At 41.4% G+C, this 14,798-nt stretch overlaps 1 pseudogene across 1 annotated transcript; it reads left to right on the plus strand.

Moving 5' to 3' along the window:
* The first annotated feature begins 25 nt into the window (after positions 1–25).
* Positions 26–13,179, plus strand: LOC311098875 (outer dense fiber protein 2-like; annotated as a pseudogene). The gene is made up of 19 exons (XR_014615693.1): positions 26–223; positions 779–914; positions 3,941–4,070; positions 4,226–4,345; positions 4,574–4,648; positions 5,035–5,106; positions 5,246–5,380; positions 5,447–5,557; positions 5,894–6,079; positions 6,238–6,348; positions 6,637–6,770; positions 7,085–7,195; positions 7,321–7,425; positions 7,827–7,985; positions 9,085–9,185; positions 9,426–9,467; positions 11,361–11,364; positions 12,512–12,637; positions 12,833–13,179. The product of XR_014615693.1 is annotated as an outer dense fiber protein 2-like (transcript).
* Positions 13,180–14,798: the final 1,619 nt, after the last annotated feature.

Raw genomic sequence — 14,798 nt, forward strand, 5'->3', positions numbered from 1 at the left:
GCATGTGGATGGGTTAAACTATTGTTTGGTTAATTTCGTTCGCTATCAACCACGCTCTAGTGGGGTTTGTTTACGTTACGTCTTTACGCCCAATGCCTCAGCCAATCACGAATGGCAGAGCAAATAGGCGAGACTAAAATCAACCAATGGATGCAACGAACGCCAAGCATCTAGCACAAGACAAGGGTTTCCACCAAGACAAGAGGCACGAAAGTGAATGAAGGTAAAAATACATTTAATTCCAAATCTCACCTTACCAATTTAGCTAGATACGTCTTGATCATAGATTCTTACCTAATGCAAACTCGGTTTGATTTTGCTTTCCATCTTAGTAATTCTAACTAACTGGCCTTTGCTAGCTAACTCAACTAGCATACTGTATCCAGATACCATAGCTTGTGTAGCTAGCAAACTGCTGTTCCTTGCATCTGAAGGTCAGAATGGATCAGCTCAGCTAATAGCTAATGGTAAAAAGAACAAGCACTGAGTGTAGCCTAGGAAATAGTCATTGATTGAGAAGTAGAATGAAACCTGTTAGTTAGCTACAATTCTAGTTATACTTGTATTACATTGTACACTTATCTGTGTATTGTCTGTGTATATCTTCTCATATCATATTGTGTTGGTGCACCAATCATTTTCATAATTTCCTTGTCATTACAGTTGTCTAGTGTCTTTTATTAGAAAATGGGAATGTGATTATTATAAGAAACAGTCATGGGAAAACTGTTTTGTAAGCCTATACCTACAGTATAGTCCTCTTTCATCCACCCTGCAGAAATGAGAGCCATGTCTCCTGAGGATCCCTTCCAAGACTCTCTAGATGATGATCTAGACGGCTTCTCGGAGCCTGGGAGAGGGAGCAGGATACGCAGCAGCGTCTACACCAAAACCCCTGAAATGGAGAGCAACTGGTGAGATCTATGGGCCACAGTTTTGTTTAGGGGATAGTTAGCTCTCGAAAACTCTAGGCGGCATTCTGCCTTCTCAAATCAAATCAAATGTTATTTGTCACATGCGCCAAATACAACAGTGAAATGCTTACTTACAAGCCCTTAACCAACCATGCAGTTTTAAGAAGAAAAAAAACACACAAAAAAATACAATATAAAATAATACGAAATAAAAGTAAAAGTTCTCAGCCATTAGCTTCGCCTGCCTCATGTGAACTTCAACCCTGACGCTGTGTTTTAACGATTAGAAACGTCAATAATCATTGCTTGCGATATGGCTTTCAAAGCACATGGCCCTTATCTTTCAGTAGCAAGAATGAATCCTTCAAATAAAAAAGAGACACTTACTGTAGCAGTTTTGCACAGATCCGTACAGCTATGGGTGCCCCCATCCGACTAAACTACACTTCTGCTACACTTCCAGAGTTATGCTTCCACACAGTTGTTTGGAGCATGCTAGATAGCTAATTGGCACAGGTGGTCGCCTCTTGTCTTCTGTCTGTTTTCCGTAAACAAGCAATGTTTTTATTTTTATTTTATTTCACCTTTATTTAACCAGGTAAGCCAGTTGAGAACAGGTTCTCATTTACAACTGCGACCTGGCCAAGATAAAGCAAAGCAGTGCAATAAAAACAACACAGAGTTACATATGGGGTAAAAAACATAAAGTCAAAAATACAACAGAAAATATATATACAGTGTGTGCAAATGTAGCAAGTTATGGAGGTAAGGCAATAAATAGGCTATAGTGCAGAATAATTACAATAGTATTAACACTGGAATGCTAGATGTGCAAGAGATTATGTGCAAATAGAGATACTGGGGTGCAAAAGAGCAAAATAAATAACAATATAGGGATGAGGTCGTTGGGTGGGCTAATTTCAGATGGGCTGTGTACAGGTACAGTGATCGGTAAGGTGCTCTGACAACTGATGCTTAAAGTTATTGAGGGAGATAAGAGTCTCCAGCTTCAGAGATTTTTGCAATTCGTTCCAGTCATTGGCAGCAGAGAACTGGAAGGAATGGCGGCCAAAGGAGGTGTTGGCTTTGGGAATGACCAGTGAGATATACCTGCTGGAGCGCAGACTACGGGTGGGTGCTGCTATGGTGACCAATGAGCTAAGATAAGGCGGGGATTTGCCTAGCAGTGATTTATAGATGGCCTGGAGCCAGTGGGTTTGACGACGAACATGTAGTGAGGACCAGCCAACAAGAGCGCACAGGTCACAGTGGTGGGTAGTGTATGGGGCTTTGGAGACAAAACGGATGGCACTGTGATAGACTACATCCAATTTGCTGAGTAGAGTGTTGGAGGCTATTTTGTAAATGACATCGCCGAAGTCAAGGATCGGTAGGATAGTCAGTTTTACGAGGGCATGTTTGGCAGCATGAGTGAAGGAGGCTTTGTTGCGAAATAGGAAGCCGATTCTAGATTTAACTTTGGATTGGAGATTCTTTATGTGAGTCTGGAAGTTGAGTTTACAGTCTAACCAGACACCTAGGTATTTGTAGTTGTCCACATACTCTAGGTCAGACCCGTCGAGAGTGGTGATTCTAGTCGGGTGGGCGGGTGCCAGCAGCGTTCGATTGAAAAGCATGCATTTAGTTTTACTAGTGTTTAAGAGCAGTTGGAGGCTACTGAAGGATTGTTGTATGGCATTGAAGCTCGTTTGGAGGTTTGTTAACACAGTGTCCAATGAAGGGCCAGATGTATACAAAATGGTGTCGTCTGCGTAGAGGTGGATCTGAGAGTCACCAGCAGCAAGAGCGACATCATTGATATACACGGAGAAAAGTGTCGGCCCAAGAATTGAACCCTGTGGCACCCCCATAGAGACTGCCATAGGTCCAGACAACAGGCCCTCCGATTTGACACACTGAACTCTATCTGAGAAGTAGTTGGTGAACCAGGCGAGGCAGTCATTTGAGAAACCAAGGCTATTTAGTCTGCCAATAAGAATGCGGTGGTTGACAGAGTCGAAAGCCTTGGCCAGGTCAATGAAGACGGCTGCACAGTACTGTCTATTATCAATCGCGGTTATAATATCGTTTAGGACCTTGAGCGTGGCTGAAGTGCACCCGTGACCAGCTCGGAAACCGGATTGCATAGCGGAGAAGGTACGGTGGTATTCGAAATGGTCGGTGATTTGTTTGTTAACTTGGCTTTCAAATACTTTCGAAAGGCAGGGCAGGATGGATATAGGTCTGTAGCAGTTTGGATCTAGAGTGTCACCCCCTTTGAAGAGGGGGATGACCGCGGCAGCTTTCCAATCTCTGGGGATCTCAGATTTTATGAAAGAGAGGTTGAACAGACTAGTAATAGGGGTTGCGACAATTTCGGCGGCTAGTTTTAGAAAGAAAGGGTCCAGATTGTCTAGCCCAGCTGATTTGTAGGGGTCCAGATTTTGCAGCGCTTTCAAAACATCAGCTGTCTGAATTTGTGTGAAGGAGAAGCGGGGGGGGCATGGGCAAGTTGCAGCAGAGGGTGCAGAGTTGGTGGCCGGGTTAGTGGTAGCCAGATGGAAAGCATGGCCAGCTGTAGCAAAATGCTACAGCATGGGGATATGGTTTGAGGGAACACTAACCCTATCAAGGTGTGTTTTAATTTAACATTTTGTTATTTGAAAATTATTTATAGCAGATATGAAAGATAAGGTCCTTATGCTTCGAAAACCATACCACAAGTGATGCATATTAATGTTCAGACCGAGCGTTGGGGATCTTAACAAAACTCCCCCCTACAGAAGTCGCCTTCATCCAATTACTCTTATGGGTAATGTAATGGAACTGAGAGTCATGACCGAGGGATTTTTTTTTCCTGCGGGGGGGTGGTGGGGGTGGGGGATCAGATAGGGTCTTCTTGGGGCATACATCTATACATTTACATTAGAAAATGATTGCATATGGGAGAAACACTGCACAGACACAGCTCTAAGTGTGGATCCAACTGATTTCTAACCCTCTCTCTGTCTTTTCTTTATATGTAGTTATGGAGACTATGGAGCAACCATGGACAAGAGTCCTCTGTTGAAAACATTGATGGATGCCGAAGCAGCGGCCAACTCTGCAGCCATACAGCTCATGTCATTCAAGGAGACCCTGGAGGACGATTTTGCCGTACGTGAAGTCCTTTGCAGTTGATGTGCTGACAGTGCACCTGTCTTTATTTTGAGAGGCATAACATGATATCAAAATCTTAGATTCGTTTACAATGTTTAGGGTGTCAAAAGCAGAATTGAATTAATCCTTCTGTTATAATGGACTCAAGACACTCTGCCTCTGATAACCGGCGGATGTCAAGGCAGAGAGGCCTTCTGCTCGAGAAGTTGGAGGTTTTTAAACGGATAAACAAGTCTGTCCGACAGCAACTCAAAGACCTGCAGGATGCAGAGGTTGGCAGTTCTAATCTGATGGCTAATGACTACTACTTTGAAGGACTGTCAGCTAGCAATTTATAAGGGGGTCATGCTTATGACAAGTTTTAGAATGCATTATACCTGTGGACGAAAGTAAAGTGTTATTCCAACTTTTTATTTTTCTTCTTTTTATTATTATTTTTTTTTTTTACTGTTGCTTAAAATAACATGATTTGACTACTCTTTTTGTCTCCTCTGTATTAGGCGTCTCGAATGGAGACAGACAAACACATCGATCTCTTACTAAAGAAGCTTACACAGGCTGAGTGTGATAATCTGGTAAATTGCTTTTCACTTGGGGAAAAAAATTGAACTTCACACCTCACTCCAGACCTGTATTGAAATGCTTTGAAATGTTGACATAGCGGTGCCAAGGCTGAAGATTTTATAAGATCTGCCTGTTTGTTAAGCTCCTCTTGGCGGATTATAGGGTCATTCAGTGCAGTATGGCTCAGTGGGTTGCAACATGGTGCTAGCTACATTAAAGTTGGGGATTTGATTCAATCCCACATGGGCCACATGTACTGAATTTGTGTGCTAAATTTGTAAGACGCTTGGGATAGAAAAGCATCTGCTACTGTTCACTATACACATTTGTCATTTCAAATGAAAGTTGTACTGTGAGTAAGATATATATTTATTTATTGTTATTTTGTTTCCACCAGCATTTGAAAAGAGATTTGAATGATGAAGAAAAAATGGTAGAGGAACTGATGGGTTTGCGGAAGAAAGAAATGGTAAGCATTGGCCTTTCATTTCATATGAAATACACAAGCGATGACCACAATTTGTACATGATAAAACATATTGACAAAGGTACAAATTATATGAAGGCATTGTCCTCACACCATCTCTTTCTGCTTTGATGCTCCACAGGAGAACACAGAGAATGCGGTCCATTACATTTTACATTTACATTTTAGTCATTTAGCAGACGCTCTTATCCAGAGCGACTTACAGGAGCAATTAGGGTTAAGTGCCTTGCTCAAGGGCACAACGACAGATTTTTCACCTAGTCGGCTCGGGGATTAGAACCAGCGACCTTTCGGTTACTGGCACAACGCTCTTAACCACTAAGCTACCTGCCGCCCCCATGCCACCAAGTCTGTGGAAACCACATGTGCTCACCGGCAGGGCCAGCTACGCAGCAAGGAGGCCGACAACAACCGTCTCACCGTGCAGCTCCGGGTAACACACAAGTTCAGGCATCAGTCTATAAATCTATCACTTTATTGTCCCATTAGGGAACTTTGTAAGGACAAGCCATTCTATCTGTAGAATAAGACACTGAGAAAGCAAAGGACACAGTTTGCAGTAAATATGAAGTTTCCAGCCTGTGTGTCTGGTGTCTGGGAGGGTTTGGAAGAAAGTCAGCAAAAAATAGACGCATTTCTGTTTCACAAAGAATGGTGGACAATATTAATTTACGACCCATCCAAGATGGACGTCGTCCGTGAGTGAAATCCTATTTGTTTTGAAAAGGCTAGGCATTAGTGTGTAGATATGTCCCTCTCTTTTTTCCAGGGTTTGGAGAGGCAGTTGACGGCGCAGAAGCTGGAGATAGATGGTCTGAGGGGGGAGATCTCCAGTGTTTCGCAGAAGGCATCACAGGAGAAAGAAGTCCTGAAGAAGGCCACCCGCGCCCAGAAACAGAGGGTCCAGAGGAACGAAGCTGCTGTGGATAAATGCTACACTAAGCTGAGGGAGAAGGTATGTATGAGTAATGTTGGGAACCAATAAGAACAACATTTTTACTTTAGCTACGGTGTCCCCTACTGAACACGACTCGGGTATCCCGTTCTTGGTGAGTTCATTGCCACTGCCAGTAAGCTGCTTTATGTTATGTTGTGTGACATGATGACATGTAGGATGTTCAGCTGGCTGAGGTTCGTTCAGAGAGGGACACATGGAGGGAGACAACAGGAGCAGAAGACAGATGAGAGAATACAGCTTGATGCACAGATAGGACTGCTGAAAGGGTATGTCATTTCAATCCTTATTATTCACATTTTGTCCTGGACACAAAGTCTGGCATATTGTCAATCCAGGTCCTTGAGGCAATAAATAATGTTCTTTCATTTTTAAAGGTTTTTCAGATTTTCTTAATTCCTTTCTTTATATTTTGGGGATTTGTGTTTATTGTTTTGTATTGTTTTGTATTACTGCACTGTTGGAGCTAGGAACATCAGCATTTCGCTGCACCTGCGATAACATCTGCAAAATATATGTACATGACCAATACATTTTCTATTGTTGTTTCATTACAGCCAAATAGCAGACATTACTTTGAAGCTGCAGAAAGAGAGGGATGAGTTCACTGCTGCAAATGAGGTCTTACTGCTGAAAGTGGAAAAACTCAACGCTGAAAACAGAAACATTGGCCTTCAACGCAACCCTCAAGGTAGGAAAATGAAACGCCAATATAGACCTTTTAAGTTGTGTGTGCACCACCCAACAACTATTTATCTAGTTATTTAGTTTGACCAACATTTTACCTTGAGCCATAGAGTAGCCCCTGTATAATCTAAAGTAAACTATCTAAGTTAACACACTTAATGTAGCTCTACTGATTTCTAATTGTAATACCTTCTCTGTATATTCTAGCATGTCATTTATTCCCACCATAATTCTGGATGATATATTTACATGTATGATTATTATTATGTGATTTGTTCCCACCATGTTCAGGATTATATTGGTTTATGTATGTTCCAGGCATCCATTGCTGGGCTGGAACTGCAGCTGGTCCATTCTGAAGCAGCCCTGAAAGAGGAGAGCACTCTCTCACAGGAGAGGAAAGACCAAGCAGAACAGGATCAGGGTCAGGTAAGGATCCCACACACCCCATATCCAAGTTTCAATACTTACTAATCATATAAAAATGCATTGAGAGATTCATAGGTAAGGTAGAAGTTGTCTGTTTTATTTGCCTGTTATTGCACACCTCTCAGGTGGCAGAGCTTCAAATGGAGGTGGATGATCTGAGAATAAAGTTGGAGAGTGTTCTGAGGGAAACGGAGAACATCAGAGAAGGAAGAGGGGCAGAAGTGGAGAAGGTAAAGTCTTCTGTTGGCTACATTCAATGTAAATAGCTTTGTCTTAAATCAGTTTTCATCCTTCGAAATTGAAGCAAAAGATAGCCCACATGTTGTGTAAGAATAAAATCAAATTGCTTGAAATAATTTGACACAAACAATATTTGGTTCAGTGAAATCAAAATGAATGTGATATCCTGTGTTTTTGATATTTGTTTTACCTCACAGTTTGCTGAAAGCCTTCAAAAGATTCTTTTTGAGTAAATACACATCAGTGGTGAATGGGAATGTCCAGCTTCCTATGCTTGTATTGCCAGTCGTGGTCTAGTCAGTGAGAGCTACTTAGACAGGTGTGGCCAATCAGTCATTAACATTTCTCTGCGCCCCTGCTGGCCGGCACTCCCCTCCCCCATGGACCCCAGGTGAGACTGGAGCTGGAGGGGTGCGTGAGGGAGCTGGAAGAGTACCCAGAGTTACTGAGTGCCACAGAGCAGAGTCTTACGGAGTGCCAGGACAACCTGAAGCCCTCCGAGAAGAGATGTGCAGACAAGGCAGAGGCCATTAGACAACTGCAGGTCAAGGTGTGCAATTTAGCAGTAAGACTATGGTAACCTGTAGATGGGCAAGTAAGTGCTGTTGGAGTACAGTACAGTATGTAGAATGTGGCCATTTACCACTTCCAACCACCAGATGGCAGAAACCCTATGTGTTGGATTCCCTTTATAGTGTTATAATCACAATGGTTATAATGCTGCATCCCCAACCCGGTCCTGCTTTGACTTGGTGTTAAGGTTTGTGATTGAATGTGCTCAGATTGCAGTGGGAAGAGAGTAAGGTCGCAACCCTATGTGCCCCTGTTAAATGTTTGTGAAGCCTTGATGATCGCCTTAAGCTGATTTACATTAAACATTTACATTTACATTTACATCATTTAGCAGACGCTCTTATCCAGAGCGACTTACAGTTAGTGAGTGCATACATTTTTCATACTGGCCCCCCGTGGCACTCGAACCCACAACCCTGGCGTTGCAAGCGCCATGCTATACCAACTGAGCTACAGGAGGTCTAGTAGTTAGTTGTTGTTGTGTGGGTCAACAGTTAGGCAGCGAGTGAAATTACAACAGTGCTGAAACATGAATAGAAACGCAATCAATGCTTGCCTTTGAATGTTGCTCATGCCACTTTTGTGCAGTGTTGAGTGTGCTGTGTTGATAAATTGATAAGCCAATGTAATTCCAGTCATTGCATGGTACAGATCTACTATCTTCATTTGATCACTCTGTTGTCACAGAGAATATTCCCGCGCAGCAGGAAATGTACATTTGAGTGTATTCAAGGTTTAAAAAGGCTTCTAAAGTTTGTATTTTCCACTTTAAAATGTCTGACTTGATTTGCCCTAACAAAAAAATGCATCAACCCCTACAAAAATGTCCATTCATTATAATCCACATAATAATTCACATTTCCTGTTGCTGCAGGATTCTTTTCCTGCTGTGAGAAGCAGGGTCAAATTAAGTGCATCTGTACAACTCTTTGTGGTGTTGTACTCTGTGCTTGAACCCCATTCATGTCCCCATATTCAATACTAATTGAAAATACATTCAGCATGTATGATATTCAGTCATAGAGTAAATGTTTTGCCCAACCCCAATTCTGAAGACATGATTATTCTCCATCCAGGTGGAGAGCCAAGGGGAGAAGATGAGATCGTCATTGGACATGAAAGAGTCTATCCACGAGGCTAACTCACAGCTACAGCAGAAAGTGCATGCTCTTCAAAAGTAAGTTTATCTTTCTCTCATTAGACATAATTCATACATTCTCGCATTTGATTATGAGTGGTATTTTCTAATGAGATTCTTCTATGTTTCTAATTAAAAAACGTTCAAGCCTGACCAGGGTGAATGCTGAAATGTGTATACAATGCTTATGACTGTTATATGTGTAGGTTATGAATGTGTTAAGAAGTCCTTATGTAGCTAGATAGGTACCCTTCAAGTATCGTTGTGTATTCCTTCCAGGCAGATGGAGGAGCTGCATGGAGTAGAACCAGGGGCTGGAAAGTAGTTCATGCTCATATGCTCAGCATATAGTTTTACTCAAACCTATCATGTGTATAGTAGCAAATGTAAATGCTCAGAATAAAGGTGTATTTATGTATGACAAATGTATGCACTCACTAACTGTAAGTCACTCTGGATAAGAGTGTCTGCTAAATGACTAAAATCTAAATATATGTGTGTATATATATATATATATATATATATATATATATATATATATATATATATATATATATATATATATATATATATATATATAGTACCAGTCAAAAGTTTGGACACACCTACTCATTCAAGGGTTTTTCTTTATTTTTACAATTTTTTACATTGTAGAATAAAAGTGAAGACATCAAAACTATGAAATAACACATATGGAATCATGTAGTAACCAAAAAAGTGTTAAACAAATCAAAATATATTTGATATTTGAGATTCTTCAAATAGCCACCCTTTGCCTTGATGATAGCTTTGGCATTCTTTTGATTTGTTTAACACTCCTTTGGTTACTACATGATTCCATATGTGTTATTATATAGTTTTGATGTCTTCACTATTGTTCTACAATGTAGAAAATAGTCAAAATAAAGAAAAACCCTGGAATGAGTAGGTCTGTCCAAACCTTTGACTGGTACTGTGTGTGTATATATATATATATATATATATATATATATATATATATATATATATATACATACATACAGTGCCTTTTAAAAGTATTCATCCCTGTGATGCGTGATTTGAAGGAGTCAGGCGCAGGAGGGTAAATCACAGTATACAGAGTTTATTCCGTAATCCATCTTAACCAGTCCAGTGCGCAAAACAGGCGCACTGGAACAAACATGCACACGGGGAAAATACCCCGGCAATACAAAATACTGAGCTCAACCGAGCTACTAATCCTCACAAAGAACAATCACCCACAAAGGACAAGGGGGGCAGAGGGAACACTTAAACACGTACTAATGAGGGGAATATGAACCAGGTGTGTGTAATTGACAAGACAAGACAAATGGAATGATGAGATATGGAGCGGCAGTGGCTAGAAGGCCGGTGGCGACGAACGCCGAAGCCTGCCCGAACAAGGAGGGGAGGCAGCTTCGGAGGAAGTCGTGACAATCCCCCTTGGCGTTTTTCCTATTTTGTTGCATTACAACCTGTAATTTAAATGGATTTTTATTTGGATTTCATGTAATGGACATACACAAAATAGTCCAAATTGGTGAAGTGAAATTGAAAAAATAACTTGTGGTGCGTGCATATTTATTCACCCCCTTTGCTATGAAGCCCCTAAATAAGATCTGGTGCAACCAATTACCTTCAGAAGTCACATAATTAGTTAAATAAAGTCTGTGTGCAATCTAAGTGTCACATGATCTGTCACATGATCTCAGTATATATACACCTGTTCTGAAAGGCCCCAGAGTCTGCAACACCACTAAGCAAGGGGCACCACCAAGCAAGCGGCACCATGAAGACCAAGGAGCTCTCCAAACAGGTCAGGGACAAAGTTGTGGAGAAGTACAGATCAGGGTATAAAAAAATATCAGAAACTTTGAACATCCCATTATAAAAAAATTGAAAGAATATGGCACCACAACAAATCTGCCAAGAGAGGGCCGCCCACCAAAACTCACGGACCAGGCAAGGAGGCATTAATCAGAGAGTCAACTAAGAGACCAAAGATAACCCTGAAAGAGCTGCAAAGCTTTTTTTTTGCTGAGTAGAGTGTTGGAGGCTATTTTGTAAATGACATCGCCGAAGTCAAGGATCGGTAGGATAGTCAGTTTTATGAGGGCATGTTTGGCAGCATGAGTGAAGGAGGCTTTGTTGCGAAATAGGAAACCGATTCTAGATTTAACTTTGGATTGGAGATTCTCAATGTGAGTCTTGAAGGAGAGTTTACAGTCTAACCAGACACCTAGGTATTTGTAGTTGTCCACATACTCTAGGTCAGACCCGTCGAGAGTAGTCATTCTAGTCGGGTGGGCGGGTGCCAGCAGCGTTCGATTGAAGAGCATACATTTAGTTTTACTAGTGTTTAAGAGCAGTTGGAGGCTACTGAAGGAGTGTTGTATTGCATTGAAGCTCATTTGGAGGTTTGTTAACACGGTGTCCAATGAAGGGCCAGATGTATACAAAATGGTGTCGTCTGCGTAGAGGTGGATCTGAGAGTCACCAGCAGTAAGAGTGACATCATTGATATTCACGGAGAAAAGAGTCGGCCCAAGAATTGAACCCTGTGGCACCCCCATAGAGACTGCCATAGGTCCAGACAACAGGCCCTCCGATTTGACACATTGAACTCTATCTGAGAAGTAGTTGGTGAACCAGGCGAGGCAGTCATTTGAGAAACCAAGGCTATTTATTCTGCCAATAAGAATGCGGTGGTTGACAGAGTCGAAAGCCTTGGCCAGGTCGATGAAGACGGCTGCACAGTACTGTCTATTATCGATCGCGGTTATAATATCGTTTAGGACCTTGAGCGTGGCTGAAGTGCACCCATGACCCTAAGCATACTGCTAAAGCAACACTTGAGTGGTTTAAAACAAATAACCTGTAATTGAACCCACAATTGTTGATGCTCCAGATACTCAACTAGTCTCAAGAAGGCCAGTTTTATTGCTTCTTTAATCAGCACAACAGTTTTCAGCTGTGCTAACATAATTGCAAAAGGGTTTTCTAATGATCAATTAGCCTTTTAAAATGATAAACTTGGATTAGCAAACACAACGTGCCATTGGAACACAGGACTGATGGTTGCTGATAATGGGCCTCTGTACGCCTATGTAGATATTCCATTAAAAATCAGCCGTTTCCAGCTACAAAAGCCATTTACAACATTAACAATGTCTACACTGTATTTCTGATCAATAATGGACAAAAAAAAGTGTATATATATATTCAGTGGAACCAAGGTTCCCAGAAGGAAATGGAAAGGCACAGAAGCCAATTGAAGATGGTGTTTTCTAGGAGTTGAGTTAGTATCAAGAGGTCGAGGTTGACTTTTTGATACATCTCATCATCTCTATTTCTCTCATACCAAGGTGTCCAAAGTGAAAGACAAAGCTGTTTCCAAAGAAAGTTCCCTTCAGACTAAAATCCTGAAACTGGAGGCTGAGAAGAACAGGAGAGCGAATGAGCTGAAACAGATTAAACAAAGCAAGCAGTCGGTGAGTATCAGACACGATCACCTACGATAACCTACTGCATACCATAGGATGTTTCTCTCATATACCTTAAAGCTAATTCTAACACAGGACAGTACTTTTTGATGCCATAGCCAATCAGACCATTATTATTTTTATTTTTTTAAAGAATAGAAGTACATACATTTTTCCATTCAATGGATTTAAATCTTGGTGCAGGCTGAGAAGAAGTTTGAGGTGCGTCTGAAGGACCTGCAGGTCAGCCTGGACCAATCAGAGAGCCACAAGCAGAGCATTCAGAACTACGTAGACTTCCTCAAGATCTCTTACGCCACCATGTTTGAGGAAGGACTACCACCCGCACCGTCTAGCTTTGGATCATCCTACTTTTTAAAATGAGGATTACTCAGGGATGTGTATTTGTGGTGTGTAATGTGTGTTGTTGTGGAAATCATATGTACTGTACAATATATGAGCCTTACTTCATGTTTTTAATAATGTATGTGTTTTGGAGAAGCAATGAATTCGCACATACAGTTGAAGTCAGAAGTTTACATACACTTAGGTTGGAGTCATTAAAACTTGTTTTCCAACCACTCCACACATTTCTTGTTAACAAACTATAGTTTTGGCAAGTCAGACAGATTATTTCACTTATAATTCACTGTATCACAATTCCAGTGGGTTTACATACACTAAGTTGACTGTGCCTTTACACAGCTTGGAAAATTCCAGAAAATGATGTCATGGCTTTAGAAGCTTCTGATAGGCTAATTGACATCATTTGAGTCAATTGGAGGTGTACCTGTGGATGTATTTCAAGGCCTACCTTCAAACTCAGTGCCTCTTTGCTTGACATCATGGGAAAATCAAACGAAATCAGTCATGACCACATTCATCTGTACAAACAATAGTACGCAAGTATAAACACCATGGGACCACGCAGCCGTCATACCACTCAGGAAGGAGACGCGTTCTGTCTCCTAGAGATGAACGTACTTTGGTGCTAAAAGTGCAAACCAATCCCAGAACAACAGCAAAGGACCTTGTGAAGATGCTGGAGGAAACAGGTACAAAAGTATCTATATCCACAGTAAAACGAGTCCCATATCAACATAACCTGAAAGGCCGCTCAGAAAGGAAGAAGCGACTGCTATAAAACCGCCAAAGAAAGCCAGACTACGGTTTGCAACTGCACATGGGGACAAATATCGTACTTTTTGGAGAAATGTCCTCTGGTCTGATGAAACAAAAAATAGAACTCTTTGGCCATAATGACCATAGTTATGTTTGGAGGAAAAAGGAGGTTGCTTGCAAGCCCAAGAACACCTTCCCAACCGTGAAGCACAGGGGTGGCAGCATCATGCTGTGGGGGTGCTTTGCTGCAGGAAGGTCTGGTGCACTTCACAAAATAGATGGCATCATGAGGAAGGAAAATTATGTGGATATATTGAAGCAACATCTCAAGACATCAGTCAGGAAGTTAAAGCTTGGTCGCAAATGGGTCTTCCAAATGGACAGTGACCCCAAGCATACTTCCAAAGTTGTGGCAAAATGGCTTAAAGACAACAAAGTCAAGGTATTGGAGTGGACATCACAAAGCCCTGACCTCAATCCTATAGAAAATGTGTGGGCAGAACTGAAAAAGCGTGTGCGAGCAAGGAGGCCTACAAACCTGACTCAGTTACACCAGCTCTGTCAGGAGGAATGGGCCAGAATTCACCCAACGTATTGTGGGAAGCTTGTGGAAGGCTACCCGAAACGTTTGACCCAAGTTAAACAATTGAAAGGCAATGCTACCAAATACTAATTGAGTGTATGTAAACTTCTGACCCACTGGGAATGTGATGAAAGAAATAAAAGCTGAAATAAATCATTCTCTCTACTATTATTCTGACATTTCACATCCTTAAAATATAGTGGTGATCCTAACTGACCTAAGACAGGGAATTCGTACTAGGATTAAATGTGAGGAATTGTGAAAAACTGAGTTGGTTTTCTTAAATCTCAAAGGGATAGGTTGAGATTTTGGCATAGATTTCCAGTCATTGTGCTAACGCTAGTTAGCAATTGCATCATAAACGACCTTTAACTTCCTTCAAACTGCACGCAGAGACATAAAAAATGGTATCCATGAGTTCATCTGAATCTGGGTAAGTAGAAAAAATAGCTTAATTGCCAAAAT

This window comes from Coregonus lavaretus (assembly GCF_964263955.1).
Source record: "Coregonus lavaretus genome assembly, chromosome: 23".
NCBI classification, from domain to species: domain Eukaryota; kingdom Metazoa; phylum Chordata; class Actinopteri; order Salmoniformes; family Salmonidae; genus Coregonus; species Coregonus lavaretus.